General features: G+C 47.2%; 1 long non-coding RNA gene across 1 annotated transcript; it reads left to right on the top strand.

The window, feature by feature from the left end:
- The first annotated feature begins 336 nt into the window (after positions 1–336).
- LOC111815713 lies at positions 337–17,935 on the top strand. Its single transcript, XR_002820362.1, has 4 exons — positions 337–415; positions 7,579–7,583; positions 7,683–7,685; positions 17,924–17,935. It is a non-coding gene; the product is annotated as an uncharacterized LOC111815713 (long non-coding RNA).
- Positions 17,936–19,573: the final 1,638 nt, after the last annotated feature.

Here is a 19,573-nt window from a genome sequence, read left to right as displayed (position 1 = left end):
GTTAGATTTGTTAAAAATATGGAGAATTACCTCATGAGGAAAACTATTAGTCATTACATTCATTCAGATTTCAAATTTCTAGGAAGTGTATCACAAAGGTTCAAACACGACTTAAAAATTATTAGCTGGTTGCTTTTCTAACATAAAAGTGCCTTCACTTGGTGTATTCAGACTGAATTAGAAAAATTTATTTATTTATTTGGTACAGGGTCTTGCTTTACAGTTCAGACTTGTAGTGATCTCCTGTCTGAGCCTCCCCAGTGCTGGGATTACAGGCGGATGCCACCACACCCAGTTTTGGGGCCGACATGATGCACCCGAGGTTCTGGGAGCAGCATGACATGCATTACTAGGGATTGAACTGCAATCCTTGTGCTTGCCAGGCAGTGGCCTAGACCACTACGCTATCTCCCTAGTACCCCAAAATACATTTTAAATTGTCCCTATGTCTGAGGCTTCTCAGGCTTTAGTCTCCTAGGAACAAGGCACCATAGTAATTAAGGTTCAGGATGGATTAGAGGAACCCCTTTCTTTTTATTAATTTGGGTTATGAAAGGGAAAGAAGCAAGCTCAGGTAGATATTTTAGGAAAAGTAGCCACGGAATTTGAACATCAAGAACTGGATTCCCTTAAAGCAAGCTGTTTCCATGTGTGGAATGGAAGGTCTTGGGACCCCCCCCCCCCCGGCACCATGCCTCGGGGTGAAGGCCACTGAAGTGGTCTCTAACCCAAAGAGGCAGCGGGGCCACACTTTCAGGGAGGCCAGGTGGACCCTCGTCTCTCCTATCTAGTGTCATTCACTGCATGTTCACTGAGAGCCAGGTGCAGGGTACATAATGGGGAAAAGTGTATTGTGCCCAAATTGTAGGAGCTCAGGAAAGATGGACCAGCATGCTGCGCTGATTATTTTGAATGGAAGGCACTTTGAAAATTGTCAAATGGCAGGGTTTGCCTGCTTCCATATCGGTCTCTTAGTTTACTTGGTCTGTGAAGAAGGTTAAATAACGAACTGCCCATATCCTCGGCCACCTGGAACTGCATAACGTGACCTTATTTGGAAATAAGTTCTTTGCACGTGTAATTAGTCAAAAGGTCTTGAGTTGGAACAATCCTTGATTTAGGGTGGGCCTTAAATCCAGTTACTGGCATCCTTAGAAGGAGAAGCAAGAGTACAGAAAAAGACACAGACAAAGAAGGCCACATGCAGTTGGAGGCAGACACTGCAGGTACTGTCACCTGCCACTGACCAAGCGCTATCTGGGGCTGGAAAAGGCCAGGAAATGTTTGCTAGAGCCGCTGGAGGGAGCAGAGCCTGCAGTCCTGCTGACTTTGTGCTGCTGGCACCTGAAATGGTAAGAGAACGAGTTTCTATCAGGGCGCTCAGTTCATGGTCCCTTGCTACTTATGGGTCCCTGCGACTTACAATCATTCCCTAGGCCCGTATTTTGATCATGTTTTAAATTTCTTCACCAAGTCACCAATAATTTGAAAGTGCGGTTTCTATTTTCTGTCTTTCCTATCTTCACACTCTGTCTCATTTTCCTCTTTTTATCCTTCCCCACTGCATTCTGGGAGAATTTCTCAAATATCAGAAATGACTGTCAAAGACAGAAATGGGCAAAAGTCTACTGGATGACTAGATGTCCTTTCAGAGGAGCAGCGCATCTTGCAGAGAGGACTCTTCAGGGTTACTTGGTCCTGAATGGTCCTGAGGCCTTCATTATTTCTTTTTTCCAGGTTACATTATAACTGCAATATGTGGATCCCTGGTAGGAAAGGACATGGCTCTTGTCCCTGGGAAAGGGAAGGGAAGGAGGGAACCAGAGAAAGAGGAGGGAGGCCTGAGCCCCAGTAGAGGGGAAATTTTCCTCCAAAGAGCAAAGACTCTTACATTCCCCCAGAAAGTGCTTTTTTGAGGACTGGCCTCATGCCTGGTGGAAATCCTTAATTTTTCTCCAGCATCTTGATTGTCACTCTGAAACAGCTCGCTAGGTCTTAGTGAACTTTTGCCAAAGTGCTCAAGGGGAAAAAAATGCTTCTTGGAAATTTGGTCTTTTAATCACCGCTCCAGACTGGTTCTCGGAACGGAGAGGCACCATCTGCAGAAGGCTTTTGGAGGAAGTGGGTGGGAAGAGCAGTGGGTGTGGCTGTCAGGAGAAGGGCCTGTCCCCAGACCCCCCTGCGCAGCTGAGTCTGCCACCTCCCTAAGCGGAGAAGCTGCTGGAGGAGAAAACCAGGCCGTGGTGTCTTCTCCAAGCCTGGATACTTTAACTTCATTTCCAGGCTCATCCTTGCTACTCCGTCTGTGCTTTATTTTCTGATTTTCTGGCTGCTGTCACAGGAAAATCTGTTCCTTTTTCAAACAAGTAGTACTGAAAAGGATAGGATAAGAGAGAGCTCTCATTTAGAGACTTGCTGTTGAACTTCCAGAAGAGTCACAGTTCATTCTATCCCTGGCTCCTGGCATGGTCTTCTTGGGCCTGCAGCAGGGAGGAGGAAAGCTGGCCTTACTCACACGGGTGTGTAGCGGGGCTGAATTTCTCTTGCCTTGTGGAGGCTGCGTACGCCCTTGGCCTTCTGCTTTCCTTCCTCTTCCTCTCTTGCTTATATTTAAGGATATGTGGAGACTCTATAAATCATACAATTTTCCAATTTGAATTCCTTTTCCTACTCTAAACTCTTTAACAGCGTGGACCCTACTTTGGCTTCCTTTTGGTTCATCAGGGCCTTTAGCACGAGGCTGGACTTATGATAAGAGTTGAGTAATGATTTGACTTGAATTTGAGCCACTGCCTGACCCCTAGTGATACTAAAGCATGATTTACATTTCCAGTGCAGGATAAGACGCTGGGAAGTGGGCAGACTGATTCACCAGACACCCTACAGTATCATATCGTGGAGAGTTATACCAGGCCCAGAGTCACTTCTGAAACTCCCAGGAAGGGATCTGGGACTGAGGAACAAATAGGTCCACCAACTGTAGGGAAAGTTGTTCAATGTGCTTTGCTCTGTCAGGACACTTACAGACTTTTCCATTGTGCTTGGAAATCCTGAGCTATTACTTTTTCCTCAGTTCTTTGATCCTGACTTCTTTAAAGTGAAGGCTCTATCCTCATTCTCTCTCTCTCTCTCTCTCTCTCTCTCTCTCTCTCTCTCTCTCTCTCTCTCATCTTCTCTGCGTTTTGGAGAAAACAGAACCTGACAAGCTTTGTAGAGCATCTCCTTCCCTTCTCTTCTAGGAACTCTTTCAAATCTTGCCTTCTCCAGAAAGTCCTTTCTAACTGAACAGAGAGAGAGAGAAGAGATGGTTTTTCTTTTCTTCTTGTGCAATTAGTCTGCTTTGGTCAGTGACAAGCACTAAGCCCAGGCTATAACATGGTTGTTCTTTCACATCTAAAGAGATTGATCTATTAATTCCACTGTAGTCTAGATTTAGGTCTGGAACATTCCCTCTGGGTTCTCTGTTTCAGCCTGTGTTTTTCTAGCATAGCTAATAGGGGTGATTCTCTCTGAATGGACTCCCCGGGCTGAGATGTCCTATTATGTAGGGACACTGTTTTCTGTGTCTCCACTTTCTTTTTGTGCTAGATGACTCACCTTCCCTCTGTGGGGCCTCTGCCCCTGTCTTCTCTCTTTCTGTATTCAGATTGGCTCCTAAGAAATGGGCTGCCCCAAGGCCAGAGAGATACATTGCTTGCTTTTCCAATGGACAAGTAATGGAGACAGAAGGCAGGTCAAACTACTGAGTGAAGTCTGTGGGGCGATGCAGGACAGAGTGCAGCAAGGGTGAGTCCATTCTTTAGCAAAGGGGCTTCTCAGGGCCCCAGAAGCTCACCTTTTCTCCACCATTTTTGTTTTCCCAGACTGAGCTGCCCTGGGCTTGTATATCAGACATGGTACCAACAGCCCTGGAATATCTGAGTTGACAGTCTTGTAATGGAGCCCATCTCAAAACTACAAAGTGGAAAGGAACAGTAGACTTCCTCTAGACCAGGAGCTCCAGCTCCAACAGAAATGACAAAAAGTTCCTTAGTTTGTTAGTACAGAGCTGGACAAAAAAAAAAAGCCCTCGTTTCTCCATTCCTACTATAAAGCTTGTTTATTACTCTGCCTTCATTGGTTTTCATGGCCATAGTTGCTTGTTTAATTTTTCTGTATGAAGTTTAGACTCAACTTTTCTAGTTCTATGGAGAGTCCCAAAGGTCTTCCTTCCTATTGAAATTGTACTGGATTTATAAAATGATTCAGTAAAGACCTGACATTTTCATGATGATGAAATGTCCGATTTAGGGCTGTTTATAGCTTTCCACTTTTTCAAGACTTCCTCCACCTCTCCAGAAGTTTTTTTAAAGTTTTCTGCATACATTTCTATGTGTCTCAGTTACTCTTCTCTCATTGCTGGGACAAATACCTGACATATAAAATGAAAGAAGGAAAGGTTTATTTAGCTCACAGTTAGTGGAGGTTTCAGTCCATACTCAGCTGGCTCCAAGGCAGAGCAGCATACAAAAGAGGGCACTAGTTTTTTTTTTTTTTTTTTTTTTTTTTTTTTTTTCTGGAAGACAGCAAAAAAGCAAGAGCCAAAAGGGAGGAGTAACAGCAACAATGGCTACTGAGAGCAAGTCTGTCACTCTGTCTCTTATGTTACATTCAGGCTATCTGTCCCAGGCTGGGCATAGCACTCACACCCATAATCCCAGCACTCCTCAGATCCATGATCCCAGCCTTGGATCATGAATTAATCACAAACTGTAGAACTGCACCTCAGTGACTGCATGAGGCTTTGGGGGGACAAATACACACAAACTATAACACTATGGATTATTTCCAGCTATTTTATATTTTAATTTTCATTGAAATTACACCTTTCTTCCACCATACCTTCCAACTGGCCCTTGTTTATATACATAAAGACTATTGTTTACAATATTAACTTTATTATTTCTTTAAATTGTCTACTTGCAAACAGCTTTTAAGTAGATATATTCTCTTACATTTTCATGATATCTAGTCATCTTATGTATACATCTGATCTTTTTGCCTCTGATTTCCATGTCATAAGTAAACGTTTTTGGAATGACATCAAAATGAAACACTTATTTGCTTCAAAGTATTCCATTAAAAAGTGAACAGGAAAAAAATTGAGAAGGAAAAAAGTGAAAAGGAGTATGTGGAAATGGGAGAAAATTTTGCAAATCGTGTATCTGAGAGGGACTTGCATCTAGAATACATGAAGAATTTCTTACAACTCAATAAAAAAAGAAAAAAGAAAAAGACAAAGACCAAAGTAAGTGAAGGAAGTGGACAGACATCAGAGAGCTCCAGCACCCACGACTCTCCCGAAGGCACAAGGGACCTCAGCCTTAATCCCTCGGCTCCCTTTCCTGGACCTGATTAAAGGGATGTGTGTTTACAGCTGCTGCCTTCAGTATTCCTGCAATTTGGAATTCCCACATGCACCATCTCTTGGCTTGACGCTTGGCCTTGCGGGTTCTTGTGCAGTGATGTTTATCTTCCGGGTACGTAGAGTCACTATCTGAGCCCAAGGAGCAGAATCCTGGGAAAGAGGGTGGGGAGCATGGGTGGTAGGGCACAGGCCTGAAGCCCCACCATGGCCGACTGGAACAAGAGGTGGCTCTCATGCCTGAGTTCTTCCGTGTGTGGAGTATCTAAGGACCTTGGAATCTTGGCTAATGCCCTCGAAGGCTCTGCCTGGGCATGAATAAAGTGGTCAGGACCGAGATGCACTTGGTGTTCCTGGGTGACCTGAACACAAAATGTTTCATGCGTCAGCGGGGATGGGCACTTAACAAACAGAGGAAACTCACCACCTCGACTCTGCTCACGCAGGTGGTTGGCCAGCGGACACTGTGATAAACGAGCAACACACCAGGGCCCGGCAGTCATGGGGCCACTGCCCAGCCTCAGCCAGCTGCCCCTACTCCTGGCAGGTCCCCAGACGGTGAAGGACAGCTGCATGCCGGGTCTCCTTTAGTAGAAAACGGAGCCTCTTTCCTTTGGTGCACAATGAGCTTCTGTCAGCCCCAGATCCCACAGGCTGATGTGGAAGGGAGGCGTCCAGGGCACAGGCAGTGAGGCGAGTGGAAGCACAGGGCAGGGAGGTGTGGACGTGATGTGAAACAGAGGAACAAAACCCATGAAAAATGCAGGGAGAAATGTGAGATGAAGCAAATGAGGAACTCGTGGAAGCTGGCAGGCCACACGCCCTGCTCCGCCCTGGCTTGTTTTGAGGTTCCTCACATTCCCTGGTGGCCTCTGCTCTGGTCCTGTCTCAGAGTTCCGTGGGTGTCTGCACCAGCTCTGCCATTGGCACTTGTGGGTCCTGAGAGGGTGTGTGTTCTGGGGCGTGGGCTCTTTGCTGCGAAGTTAGCATGACACTGGGGGAGCCTGCCCCGCTAACGCGATCCTGAAGGTTAAATAAAGATTTGCACAAAGCATGTGGTACAAAGGGCCTTGAAGGTGCACCAAAAATTCGACATATCCTACTAGACCTATTTTTAGCATTTGGTTTTCACATAACACAGAATCTGCCATTTCAACCATTTGTAAGTGTATGCTTCGGTGGCATTAAGCACATTCCCAAAGTTGTACAACCCTCAGCGCTTGCATTTCTATAGCTTTTGCATCACGCTGAGCAGAACTCTGTCCCCATTAAGCAATACAATGTCCAACATCCCCTCCCTCCAGCTCCAGGTAACTGCTAACCCATTTCTGTCTTGATGAATTTGGCTTTTACATGCTTGATATAGCAGGAATATACAGTATTTGTCCTTTTGTGTTTGGCTTATTTCAGTCCACACAACATCTTCAAATGTCATTCATGGCATATCACATGTCAGAACTTCCATCTTATTTAAGGGAGAATGATATTCCATCAAATGGATGGACGACTGCCTTTGCTTATGTGTTCGTCTCTTGGCAGCCATTTGGCTTGGGCTATGGTGTCTGTTATGGGCATCATAGCTTCTTGTCTATGAGGAGGCCATTTAGTATCTGGGCTCAGAGCCCAACCTCAGCAACTACAAAGCCAAAGGGCCAGTTGGTTGAGCACTGGGGATGTCTGTGCAGTCTCAAAGGCTTTGTACTTCTGTGCGTCACCTGGGAAATGGGCGTACTGGGCTTCGTGCTGCTGCAGGAAGGAGATGAGTTGATGGTTCAAGGTGCCTGGTCAGCATTCGGGAAGGCTTGCTCTTACTGTGCTGGGCTTTGTGCACTATCGATGTGCCATGCATGATGGGACCCGGCTGGGTGGACCAAAGTTCAGAACCTCTGAAAACTGGTGGCCACGGAAGTGGAGAACTTCAAAAGCAGAAAGTGTCGGCGGTGAAAGAGACTCAGGATCACCTGCTCAAACTTCCTCCTTTCATCTTAGGAGACTGAGTGGCATGCGAGCTAGTGCCAGGCACCTGTGCCCAACTTCTAGACCTTAGCCTCAGCTCGGAGATTGGCCTCGCTTCCTTCACTCTGGCTGCGAGGACCCTCTCTTCAAGGGTCACACCTAGTGGGGCGTCTCTAAGGAGAGGCCTTAAGGGCCTCCCTGCCCTTTGGTCTGTGCAGACCCTGTGGCAGCTGCTTGCTGCATCTGCGCTACACCTTCCCTTTCTTTTCTCCACTTCCGTCTGCCTTGGGGATGAGAAGGCTATTGGGACGCCTCACCTGAGAGGGTCTTTGCTGGCAGGTGCACAGAGTAGGCAGGAGGACCTGGACCTGGACCTGGACCTGGACCTGGCTGGGCTGGGGTGGTGGTGGCAAGACTGGTTGTTTTAGGATTAGACATTTGGTTTGGGTTAGATCTAGGATCTAGGATTATTAGATCATTGATGTTCTCTGAGCTTATTTTTGGAGAATTCCAGCCTGCTGGGCTCGGCAAAGTGGGCCAGTAAGGGTGAAGCCCTACTCTGTCCTCTGGGGAGGAGAATGAGGCAGACAAGGTAGCTGGGTGGCAATAAGAGCAGCAGGGGAGTGCCAGTGGGGACAAAGGACCCAGGGGAGGAGGATGAGCCCCGCCTGAACTTCCTGGAGTTGTTGGGTGAAGGAATGTTCAAGATGGAGTCTGCCTTCACTCCTCCGAGGCCATAACCTAACAAGGACGTTTCTGATCTGGCGCAGGGGGCACTCTCAACTTGAGCCCACCATCTGCCTGGGGGAGGGTGTGGCAGGCAGGAGGCAGCACAGGAAGTGAAGGAGTAGAGGGCAGGCTTGGTCACTCCGGTGTCTGTAACTTCAGCACAGACCTTGCTTTATCCTTCACCGCCAGCTATTTCTCTCTTTCCTGGTTGTTGCCAGAGAAAGATGCTTTTCTCAGAGATTTGGTACTGCTGCAGGCCTGGGCTGGGCAGTTTGAGCAGCCCCTTCCTCACCTCCCAGCATCACTCAAGATGGCTTTTCTTGGGGCAGGGAGGAGTAGCAAGTCAGGTCCCCACTGCGGGGATAAGGAGCAATGAGCAGATTCCTCACCAGAGCAGGTCACTGCTCACCTCCGCAGTCCAGGCCTTGTGAAAACAAACACCTGGTGGGGAGGAAGGGAGGGACGCGGCAGCGGAAGGTGAGGAGCTGATAAGGTGAGCAGGACTGAAATGCACCCCGGTAATGGAGTGTCTGGCTGGGAAAACAGGCCACATCCGGCCTTCCAGGCTGCACTGTGCTGTGGGGTGTGGCTGTCCAGGGCCGACAGCACATCTTCAGCTATCCTGCCGTGGTGAGGTGGAGCTGGGTGGGGCTGGGGAGCGAGTCCCACTTTTCAGAGTAAGGGTGAGGACATCCAAGGCCACCTCTCCTGGCCCAGGTCTGCTCAGAAGGCAGCTTTCTCCAAGCCCTGGGGGTTTCTGTTAGCTCCCATGGTGTCTATGAGAGGTCTGGGGACGCCAGAGCACTGTTGGTAATGATAGCCAACCCTAACCCTAACCCCAACCCGAACCCTAGCCCTAGCCCTAGCCGGGTGCTGTTCAGAGAGGCTTTTGCCTAACTCGCTGATAGTCTGAGTACAAAGTAATAACTACCTGCATTTCACTGATAGGGAGACTGAGGCCTGGGAGGCAGCAGAGCAGGGGTTCTGCCTTAGTCACTTTCCTCATCTCTGCATCAAAATACCTGAAACCTGATACTAACAGGAGAGGTGAATTTGGGCTCATGTTTCTCTGACTGGCTCCATGAGGCAGGAAGGCTTGGAGAAGGGCGCTGGGTGGAAGAAAGCTGCTTCTATCACAGAAGCCAGAAATAGAATCAGGGGAAGAGCTGGGTAGGGAGATGCCCAGGGTCTTACTTCTCCTACCTACACCCAACTTCCTAACAACAAATCCAGTCACCTTACAAACACGTGAGGCTTTAGGGGTCATTTCGAGCTAGACCATAATATTCTTCCCCTAGACACCAAAGGACTCAAGCACAACTCTTTAGGCCAAATGACTTTAGTCCATCTCAAAGAGCTGGCAAAGCTTTAACAGTTTCATAAGTTTGAGCCTCAAATCTCCTCTGACTTAAGGCAGACTCTGAACTGTGAGCTCTAGACGTACCAAAGAAGTCACACACAGTCAACACACGACACCACAGGACAAACACTCCCATTCCAAAGGAGAGGAGAGGAGGGATAGAAGAGAACAGGACAGAAGCAGCACTGAAACTCAGCAGGGCAGACATTATATCCAGTACTTCTGTGTCTTTCACTAGGGCAAGCTGTGGTGCGAGGTGGCCTCCAAATGCCCTGAATGGCCTGGTCTCCATGGCACCACCTGGCATAAGCCCCCGTGGCCTCTGCGTTGGGGTAACCGTTTTTACTGTCTGTGGCTATTCTCAGACATTCCAGGCTCCTGGCTGCTCCAGTTTCCTGGGGGCCCCTGCTGCCCTATGAGCATCACTCTCACAGCTTCATGTCTTGTCATGGGCGCTCAGGCCAGCTGCCCAGGTCTTCTACAGGCTGGATGGAAACCACCTGACTCCACAGCTCTTGCACCTTGCATGCCCGTGGATGATGCCAAGGGCTGCCACCTGCTCAAGCAGCAGTCAGGCTTCCTTGAATTCTGCCTGCAGAGGCCTCTCAGTGGATAGGTTGCTGAACAGGGGGAACTAAACCCCAGGGAACCAAGTGAACAGGTGGCTGTTCTCCACCAGGGTGCTCTGGAGCTCTTTGTAAAGCAATGTCTTTCACTTGGGCAGAGTAAAGGGTGGGGTCCTTCACTTTTGCAGCATGAACGATGGTATCCTTCCTCCTATCCTAACTTAGAGTATTTGCCTTCTTTTGAATTTTTTCAGCAACTCAAAGTCCTGTAGGCCAAAACTTAACAGGCCCCAACTTTATAAGAACTTTCTTTCTGGTGAAACTCAAAACTTTAAAATCATTTAGCTGTGGCGTTTGTACTCAATTTTCAATGTTGAGCTGATTGAAAGCCCCATGTAGGTGCCACAGCCTCAACATTGGGCTGCCTTGAAGTTTCCTCCACCAGTCAAATGAATCTGCCATGCTTCATCTGTCTCCGGCAGTCTCAGGATGTGAGCAAAATGGCCTGGGGAAAAAAATCCACTTTCATCTTTTTTGTGTGTACAATGTACTATTTGAACAAATCCAGTGGGATTCTGAGCAGTGGTATGTAATGACAGGACAAGGGCAGACAAAAGGGAGCTAAAAATCCTAGAGTTCTGTCCACCTACTCCATGCTGGGCCCCGTAAGCACTTTTCCCATTGAGTCTCCACAGCCCGTATGATATTGACAGCATCTCTCCATTTCCAGGCAACAAACTAAAGCACAAAGAATCTGCCCGAGGTGACTCATTGAACTGGTGCCAGAGCTGGCGTGAGAACCGCAAAACCCAGTCTGCATGTCGGGGGCCAGCGTACTCGCCCTACCTCAGCCAGGTGTGGGGATGCGTGCCCATGATCCCAGAATTTGGGGAGGCTGAGGGGAGAAGATGGGGAGTTCAAGAGTAGCCTGGGCAATGTAGTGGCTAAAGCAAGACCTTGTCTCAAAATAAAAATAACAAAAAGGGATGAGGGTGTGGCTTACTATGACAGCCTGAGTTTAATCTCTACAAGGGCAGCAAAACAAAACAAAACACAAAATTAAGAAAACTAATACAACCCACCTCCTTCTGCCTCTGCAATATGACCAACTCATGCCTGGCAGTAGACCAGCATGATGGCAGGGAGGAAAAGGGGACAGCTGTAACCAAATGGGGCCAGAGAAGAATACAGACATCAAATCATTTTCCCTGGGGTGGCCCTGATTGGACTATTTGTCCATTTGCACCAAGTGTGCTTACGGTCGAATGCTAAGGCTCTGGCTCACCTGCCCATGGCTAGCAGTCACGGAAGCCAGGGTGACTCCAGCCAGCTGTCCGGGCTCGGGTAGGCCTGCCAACCGCCCAAGCTGGCCAAAGATGCAAATTCCTCCAGACAAGCCTCCTTGCCGGTGGGTAGGGCTGGCCCCACCTCCCTCCCTGTCTCCTGCCCTGCATTCCCTTCTCTTCAATTCCCTCAGGAAAAGGAAAGAAGAAATGTTTTTGAAGAACTTTAATGAAACCAAACACTTGTATTTCTAACTATTGACATTGGACTTGTGCTTCTCCCATCCTGCCATTTGGGACAAGTCTTTCTCCGCCTCTATTTGCCCGACGGTATAATGCAAACAGACCATAAAAAAATAAACTTTCTCCCCAAATATTATCTTAGGCCTCATTTTGTCATGCTTTCTTATGCTGTCTCTGTGAAGGGGAAGAAAAAGACATATGCGTTTTAGCTTCTGCCAGGCTGGCTGGAGAGGCCCCCAGACAGGTTCTTCCCCTCAGGGACACTGATTTGGCCTTGCACTCTCCTTGCCGGAGCACTTGATGTCTGTCTCCTACCCGTCTGTGCCTTCTGCAGGCCCTTCAACATCAGCATCCTCCAGGCCTGTCATGTCTCTTTACACTGGCTAATGATACCTTCTTACCTCTGAGTAAGATAGCAATGGAAGTGCAAAGGGGATGCTGGACACAGGAGGGACATGACACATACGGGGACGTGGGCTCTGAATGAACTGGAGAGAATGTATGTACGGTCTCCTTCAGCTTAGAAACAAGCCAAAACAACAAGTAAAAGTACCCTGTGCTGGCCCAAATCAAACACACCTGCAGGGTGGACTTGGGATTGAGGACACCTGCTTTCAAACCTGAGAGGACTGAGTGAGAATGTTTGAGAGAGACACTGTGGAACTCACCTCTTAAAGGGTGGGAGGAAATGAGGACCTTCCCTTCTTGAAGATGGACTCCAGTGAAGAAGGGAGGCGGGGAAAGTCCCTGATGGAACGGGGTGACCTGACAGGGGGACAGAGGACCTAGCGAGAAGGCTGGGCTGGGGGTGGCCATGTTGGCCTTGACAACAGTTTTGCCAAATTGATTCCTTAGCAACTTACCTGGATACAACAGAGTTTTGAGCCCTGGCTGGAGGAAGGGGTGTGGGGAGTGGATATCAAGAATTTTCCCATCAGCTTGCCCTAGTTTTCCAGTCTGAAGTGTCCTACTGGTAATCAAATGGTAGAACAGGGAGTATTTTGGATTAGAATCTCATCATTCTGAAACTCTAAGGAAATGAATGGATCTCAGAATTCAACTTTGGTGATTGTTCATAATATTGTATATTTTGTAGATGGTGAGATATGTTTGGGTGGACAAATGTACCGCCATCAATGAAGCTGTCTTTCCAAAAATAATCAAATCCCAATTGGATCAAACATATAGATTCAATTAGGAATTTACAAGAGACAGAAGGGTGGGTCAAAGGAACATACTGACAACAAAGGGGATGCAAATACAAAATCTACACTGTGGGAAACTCCATCAATGATGCAATAAATAGATGACCAATGAATCAAAGGGAAAGGGTAGACTGTGGAGGGGGGAGTCTGGAAATAAAAGAGAAAAATATTTTAAAATAAACTAACTGTACAGCACTGCTGAGGGATGTGCAAGTGAAGTGATAATGCTCCGAAAGAAAGAAGAAGGATATTCTCATAAAGGAGAGCGGGGGCCGGCGACATAGCTCAGCAGTGTAAAGTGCCTGCTTAGGCAAGCTTAGGCAAAGCACAGAGACCACGATTTGATCCCCGGCACCACATGCTGTACCAGCCCTGCCCTCAGGGTGGGCTGAGCTGGCCACACACACACACACACACACACACACAGTGGGCAGAGAGGTGGATCTGGTGGGTGAGGCCTGCTGGGGGTCTGGGCACTGGCTGCATTCTGTTTCTTGATGTGGGTAGAGTTTGCAAGAGTTCCCCCCTTTAACAATGATTACACTACAAATCTATTGTCTCTATCTGAGCTTTCATTTTTCACCATACAAAAGTTTTATGTTTGCATTAAGTACACAACCCTGATTCTTTTTCTGTACCCCATGCTCCCTGACTTGGAACCCTGTTGACTGACTACAAGCTGCTGAGTTCTAATTGAATTCAATTTCTAATTGAATCTATAGGTTTGATCCAATTGGGATTTGATTATTTTTGGAAAGACAGTTTCATTGATGGTGGTGCATTTGTCCACCCAAACGTATCTCACCATCTACAAAATATACAATATTATGAACAACCATCAAAGTTGAATTCCGAGATCCATCTGTTTCCTTGGGGATTCAGAATGATGAGACTCTAATCCAAAATACTCCCTGTTCTACCATTTGATTACCAGTAGGACAGGTTCTGAATTCTCCCTCATCTCCTTTTCCTGGCTTCTTCCCTAAGTACATTTTGAATCAATCAGAATGGACTCTCATGCTGCAGAAACAAACAGCTCTCAGGGGCTTAAAACAAAGAGTTGCTTCTTGCTTATGCTACACATTGGTACATCACTGCTTGGGGTACTAGGCTAATACAGCAGTGAGGTAGATGGCCTCCTCGGCCTGGGACTGCTCAGGCTCCACTGGCCAGGCTGCTGATGTGGAGTCCACCCACCCAGAAGGAAGGTGAAGGCCATGCTGTGAATGTGCTCAGAACTGTTTGGTAAGTAACATTAATAAAGCTGGTCCTACTTTGCATAACACTGATTTGCACAATTTCTGTTTCAATACCACCACTGTCTAATGACCTGCTTCAAATTTCAATCACCACACCGTATTAACTATAATTGCATAAAATACTGTGGTACATTAACTAATGGTGAACTTGGAGCACTCAGCTGAACTGAGTCAGGGTGGTTTGGGGCGTGCGGGGCCCTGCTGAGGATCGTTGCCTACAGCATGAAGAGAGAACTGGAGGGGAAGGTGCAAATGCTGTTGGCTCTCCTGGAGAAGCTTGTCATGCTGCTTTTCCTGATATGAACATGGCTATAAACATCATCGGAGGAGCTTGTCCAAGGATGGCTGTGGTTCTCTTAAGGGGAGTTCTGGTTGTTGAGCATCGCTTCCTGGCTCCAGCACAGATTCCTCAGCCGGCTGGCACAGACCCTTCATCCCGCTGGCTCAGACTTTCTAGCTGTTACCAGTGACCTTTGGGCCTTCCCAGAGCAGCTCCTTGCCATAGATTTTCATGAGACATTGCCATGGGCTCTAGGCATTCAGCTGGACTCATGCAGAACATTGCCACGGGATCCAAGCCCTCAGCTGGATTTTTTGGGTGTCTAGTGTGTGGCTGAATCTCCCACAGTCTTTTGTACTTGACTTTTGGGTGAATATTATAAAATAATCCTATAAATTATGTGTCCTGTATTAAATTTTTCCCATTGTAAATGCTGACTACACCAAATACCAACTTCACTAGGATTGGAACCAAGTTGTTAGGGACCTATAGTATTTAACTAAATTTAGGCACGCCCGTGACATGCAAAGCAAAGATTGCTTTATTAATGTTGCATACTACATACCTCACTGCCACTCACAAATTATGAATTTAATCCTTGGTTCATAAACTTAATTTGTTCCACAATTCTGAGGAAGATACTTGCATTCATGTTTGCAAGCAGATAATGACCATAGCTGTCATGTGGATCACCAGATGCAGTTTGTGAAAGGAAGCAGAATTTTGCTGAATGCTTCCTCCTCCTCCTCCTCTTTCTCTTTCTTTTCCTTCTCTTCTTCCTCCTCCTCCTCTTCATGCTCCTCTTCTTCTTTTAGAGACAGGTTTTTGATATATAGTTCAGGCTAGCTTCGAATTCACTCTGAAGCACAGGCTGGCCTTGAACTCCTGGCAATCTTCCTGCCTCAGCCACCCACGTGCCAGAATTGCAGACATGCACCACTGCGCCCAGCTCGCTGAATGTTTCTATTTATGAACCAAATTGTTCATGAACAGAAAGATGCATGAATTGAGGCACTGTATTATTGTACTATATGAATCTAGATACACTCAGGATGTGCCTGATCAGGTCATTTTTCTCAGTGTCTCTCTGTCGTTTGTCGCTAAACATTGTTATTCAGCTCAAGCCCAGGTGGCAAAGTGGGAAGTTTTGTTTCTGCCTTGTTTCCTCGTCTCAGTTACTTTTCTCTTGTTGCTGGGACAAAATACTGGACACTCAAAACTAAGGAAGGAAAAGTAATTTAGCTCACAGTTAATGGAGTTTTGGTCCACACTTGGCTGGCTCCAAGGCAGAGTGGCACAAAGCAGAGGGCAGCTATTCAAGGTGGTGGAAAACAGCAAAGGACAATGGAAGGAGCAGCAGCTGCAGCAGCTAGCGGGCCTCTCTCCCTTCCTTCTGCCTCACTCCCTTCCTGTATTGTACTCAGGCCATCTGCCCCAGGGCAGGTGTTGCACTCACACCCACATCCCAGCATTAGATCATAAATTAATCACAAACTCTAGAAGCTGCCCCATGAGTGGATGAGGCTTTAAGGGGACAACTAGACACAAACCATAACATTCTGCCTCATACCCCCAAAGACTCATACATATTCCTGTATGCAGAAGGCATTTAGTTCATTTCTAAGAGTTGCCGAAGTCCTAACAGTTTCAGCATTCCTGAAAAGTCCAATTCCCAAGTCTCCTCCAAGATCTAAGGCAAACTCTTCTTGGCTATGAGCCCCTGTACAAATGAAAAGTTAAGCACATTTAACATTCAATGGCACAAGAAAAGTATTACTATTCCAAAAGGTACAAAAAACAGGACACAAAGCATTAGGACCAAAAATAGTCCTGCTGGTTGTAGCTCCCAGGGCTTCTCTCCCAGGCTGGCTCTGCTCCCTTCTTGAAGCTTTCCTCAGACAATTCATGGTCCTGGATTTTCCAAACTTCTTGGGTTTCCACTCATGTTCGGCTTCTCACTCACAGCTCTACACAGTGCCCTCTCAGGGGCACACTGCCTGGCCTCCCAGGCCTTTTGAAATCTATGTGGAAGCCTTCTTAACATCAGAACTCCTGCATTCTGCATGTACCAATGCCACGTGGATGATGGCAAGGGCTGCTGCCAGCTGGAGCAGTAGCCAGGTGTTCTTCTCTCTTGGCTGCAGTGGTTGAGTGCCTGGATTGCTGAGCACTCTAAACCTGGTTCTGAGGAATAAGTTTTCTGTGCTACCACTGTTCTGGAACCTGGTGTGGCTGCCACCACCATTCTGGAACACGGCACTCTGCAGCTTTCTCCTCAAAGCAAAGTCCCTCACCCTTGTAGTTCTGATGCTACAAAGGGCGGAGACCTGCCACCTCCTGTGATGCCCTCAGGCCATCCTTTACATTCTCTTGTTTCTTCTGAGCAATGGAGATCCTCTCAGCTCTTTTGCTGCATTCCACAGCTTTATTGACACTTTCTTTCTGGCCAAACTCACAACATTTTATATCATCCTGCTGAGTTCTTTGCTCTTGATTCTCAACATAAATCTGACTAGAAGCCCCAAATAATAGCTATGCCAATGAATCAACATTCGATTGCTTTGAAATTTCTTTTGTGAGATTAACCAGTCTTCCACATTTAATCCAGTCTCAGGCAAAGTCTCTGGACACAGGCAAAATGCAGACAAATGTTCTACCAAGCCACAACACACATTGCCTAGAGACCAACAAACAATGCAGTCCTTCTTCCCAGCATAAACCTCCCCAATCTGGTCTTTACAGGCAGGATTCCCATCAGCCTTCTGATCTTCCGAGCTCTGATCAGAATCTCCCGTACAGCCAATGGTGTTCCAGTGCTCCTCTTTCAAGCAACATCTCTGAACCTTTCCTCTCTCTCCCCATAAGCCATTCCCACAGATGCTTAAACCACATGGTCAAGGAGAGTCACAGCAAAGACTCCCACTTCTCAAAACCAACTTCTGTCTCAGTTACTTTTCTCTCATTGCTAGGACAAAAGACCCAACACCCAAAATTAAGGAAGGAAAGGTTGATTTAGCTCACAGGTAGTGGAGATTTCAGTTCATCTTTGGCTGGCTCCAAGGCAGAGTGGTACACGGCAGAGGGCAGCCATTCATGGCAGCAGAAAACAGCAAAGAGCAAAGGAAGGATCAGCAGCCATGGCAGCCAGCAAGCCTTTCTCTCTTCCTTACATTTGTATGTAGATTACCCACCCAAGAGTGGGCATAGCACTCACCCATAATCCCAGCACTAGATCATGAATTAATCACAAACTCTAGAAGCCGCCCCATGGCTGCATGAGGCTTTGAGAGAACGTGAAGACACAAACTGTAACACTAGGGATAAATCTGAATGAGATTTTACAGAGATGGGTAATCCATAGAGATTAAGGTAACAAAATTAAAAGTGCAACAAAGAAACAAAGACCAAGGCAATAGCACTGCAAATGAAACTGGATGTGATCAGAAGACTTGAAAATAGTAGTAACAGAGCAAAGATACATAGACCTACAGGAACCCAAAGGTACCAGGCATCCTCGACAAGTCCAGCAAGTACATGAAACAAGGTAAAGTCACGTCAACATCTTTGTAGTTGAAATCACCAGACACCAAAGGCTGCCTATCGTCCAAAAGAGCATTTTCGTCTAGCTGGAGTCAAAGACTAATACTTGAAAATCCTAGCTAGTCTGGCTAACATTCAGGTCAAAGCACTGAAATTAGTTGTCATACTGAAAGCAAATGGTGACCTCAAATGACCAAAGAGGAACCTTGTAAAGGCTGTTTTTATATTTTCGGAATTGAACTGATCACTGGGGCTGGGAGACGGCTCAGTGGTCTACGTGCCTGCCTGGCTGGGCAAGGCCCTGGGTCGGATCCCCAGAACAGCAGGCACAGTGTGCCTGCCTGAAGCCGGGCTTGGTGGTGCACACCCGTAATCCCAGCACTGAGGCGACTGAGGCCGGAGGATCACTGCACACCTGAGCTGTGTGGCGAGACCCTGTACTAAACATTTTTTTTATATGATTGAACTGATATCAAGCTACCGGTGAAGCGACTGGCCGAGCCAGGAATGCTGCTGTGAAATTTGCACCCAGAGCCCAAGTGATGGCTGCAGAAAACTTCACTTTGAAGGATACGTCACAAGAGCAAAGAACAAAATATCAAAAGCAGACCCAGGCCTAAAGCATGGCCATCCATCCTCCACAGCACAGGAGAGATGCTTATTCCATATCACAAGTTACACAACGAGAGCGACAAGGCAAGGACGACTGTAACTACTTTTGAGAGCTTTTTACACAGGACTAAAACACTGTCATATCAATGTTTCTCATGGTTTAAATTACAGCATAAGTAAATATTATTGTTATTAATTTTCTATTTCCTTATGCAATTATTACCAACAGTGAGAGCTTTTAATGTTTTGATAAAAATGCTTAAAGGTCACAGAGAGACTGTGGTCCATCCCCGCGATTATTAAGACCACTTTATCTGGTTTCAAGTTCCCCATCACTGTTATGGCTCTGCATTAGTACACCGAGGAGGGACTGCCCGCATGTATGCCTCGGTTATGTGGAGTCAGGTTTCACTTTCCTCACATCTGTCTGTGCCAGTTCACATAGACTCTGAGGAAATCTCTGGAAAAAGAACATGAACCATTTGGATTAGGTAGGAACAAGGATTCCAAGTAAGGTTCGGATTCGGACTCCAGTTATTGAACCCTAACCTAATCTGACCACCGTGATCACCTATATGTGACTGTGAGTGGGTAAGGGTTTTGTGGAGGAAACGAGACCCACCGTACCCACATAAGGTCAGCTCACTCTTCTGTGGAAGGAGCTGGTGTAAGAATGTGTACTGAGGCCTGGGGATATAGCTTGGCAGTGTATGTGCCTGCCTGGCAAGCGCAAGGACCCGGGTTTGATTCCTGGTACTGCATGCTGTGCCAGCCCCAGAACCCCAGGCAGGCTATGCTGGCCACCAAAACCAGGCATGGTGGTGCATGGCTGTAATCCCAGTGCTGGGGAGGCTGAAACAGGAGGATCACTCTGGGTCTGAGCTGCACAGTGAAACCTTGTACCAAACAGATAAATAAATAAAAGACTTTTTAAAAAAATTAAAGAAAAGAATGTGTACTAGCAGAGGGAACAAGGTTCCTTACCTACGTCACAGGATTCCAACATGGAAGTGACAACCAGGATGGGGTCTGAAGCTCTGCCTGGGCTGAGCATCCAAGGGGGCCTCCTGGGGCCACTGGGGCCAATTGCAATGGCCAAGAGCTGCAGGGCTGATGGGAGCCATGGTACCAAAGGG

The sequence above is a fragment of the Octodon degus genome, unplaced genomic scaffold (genome assembly GCF_000260255.1).
Source record: "Octodon degus isolate 3935 unplaced genomic scaffold, OctDeg1.0 scaffold00020, whole genome shotgun sequence".
NCBI classification, from domain to species: domain Eukaryota; kingdom Metazoa; phylum Chordata; class Mammalia; order Rodentia; family Octodontidae; genus Octodon; species Octodon degus.
Note: the sequence above shows the minus strand (reverse complement) of the source record. Positions and strands in the feature narration are given on the sequence as shown.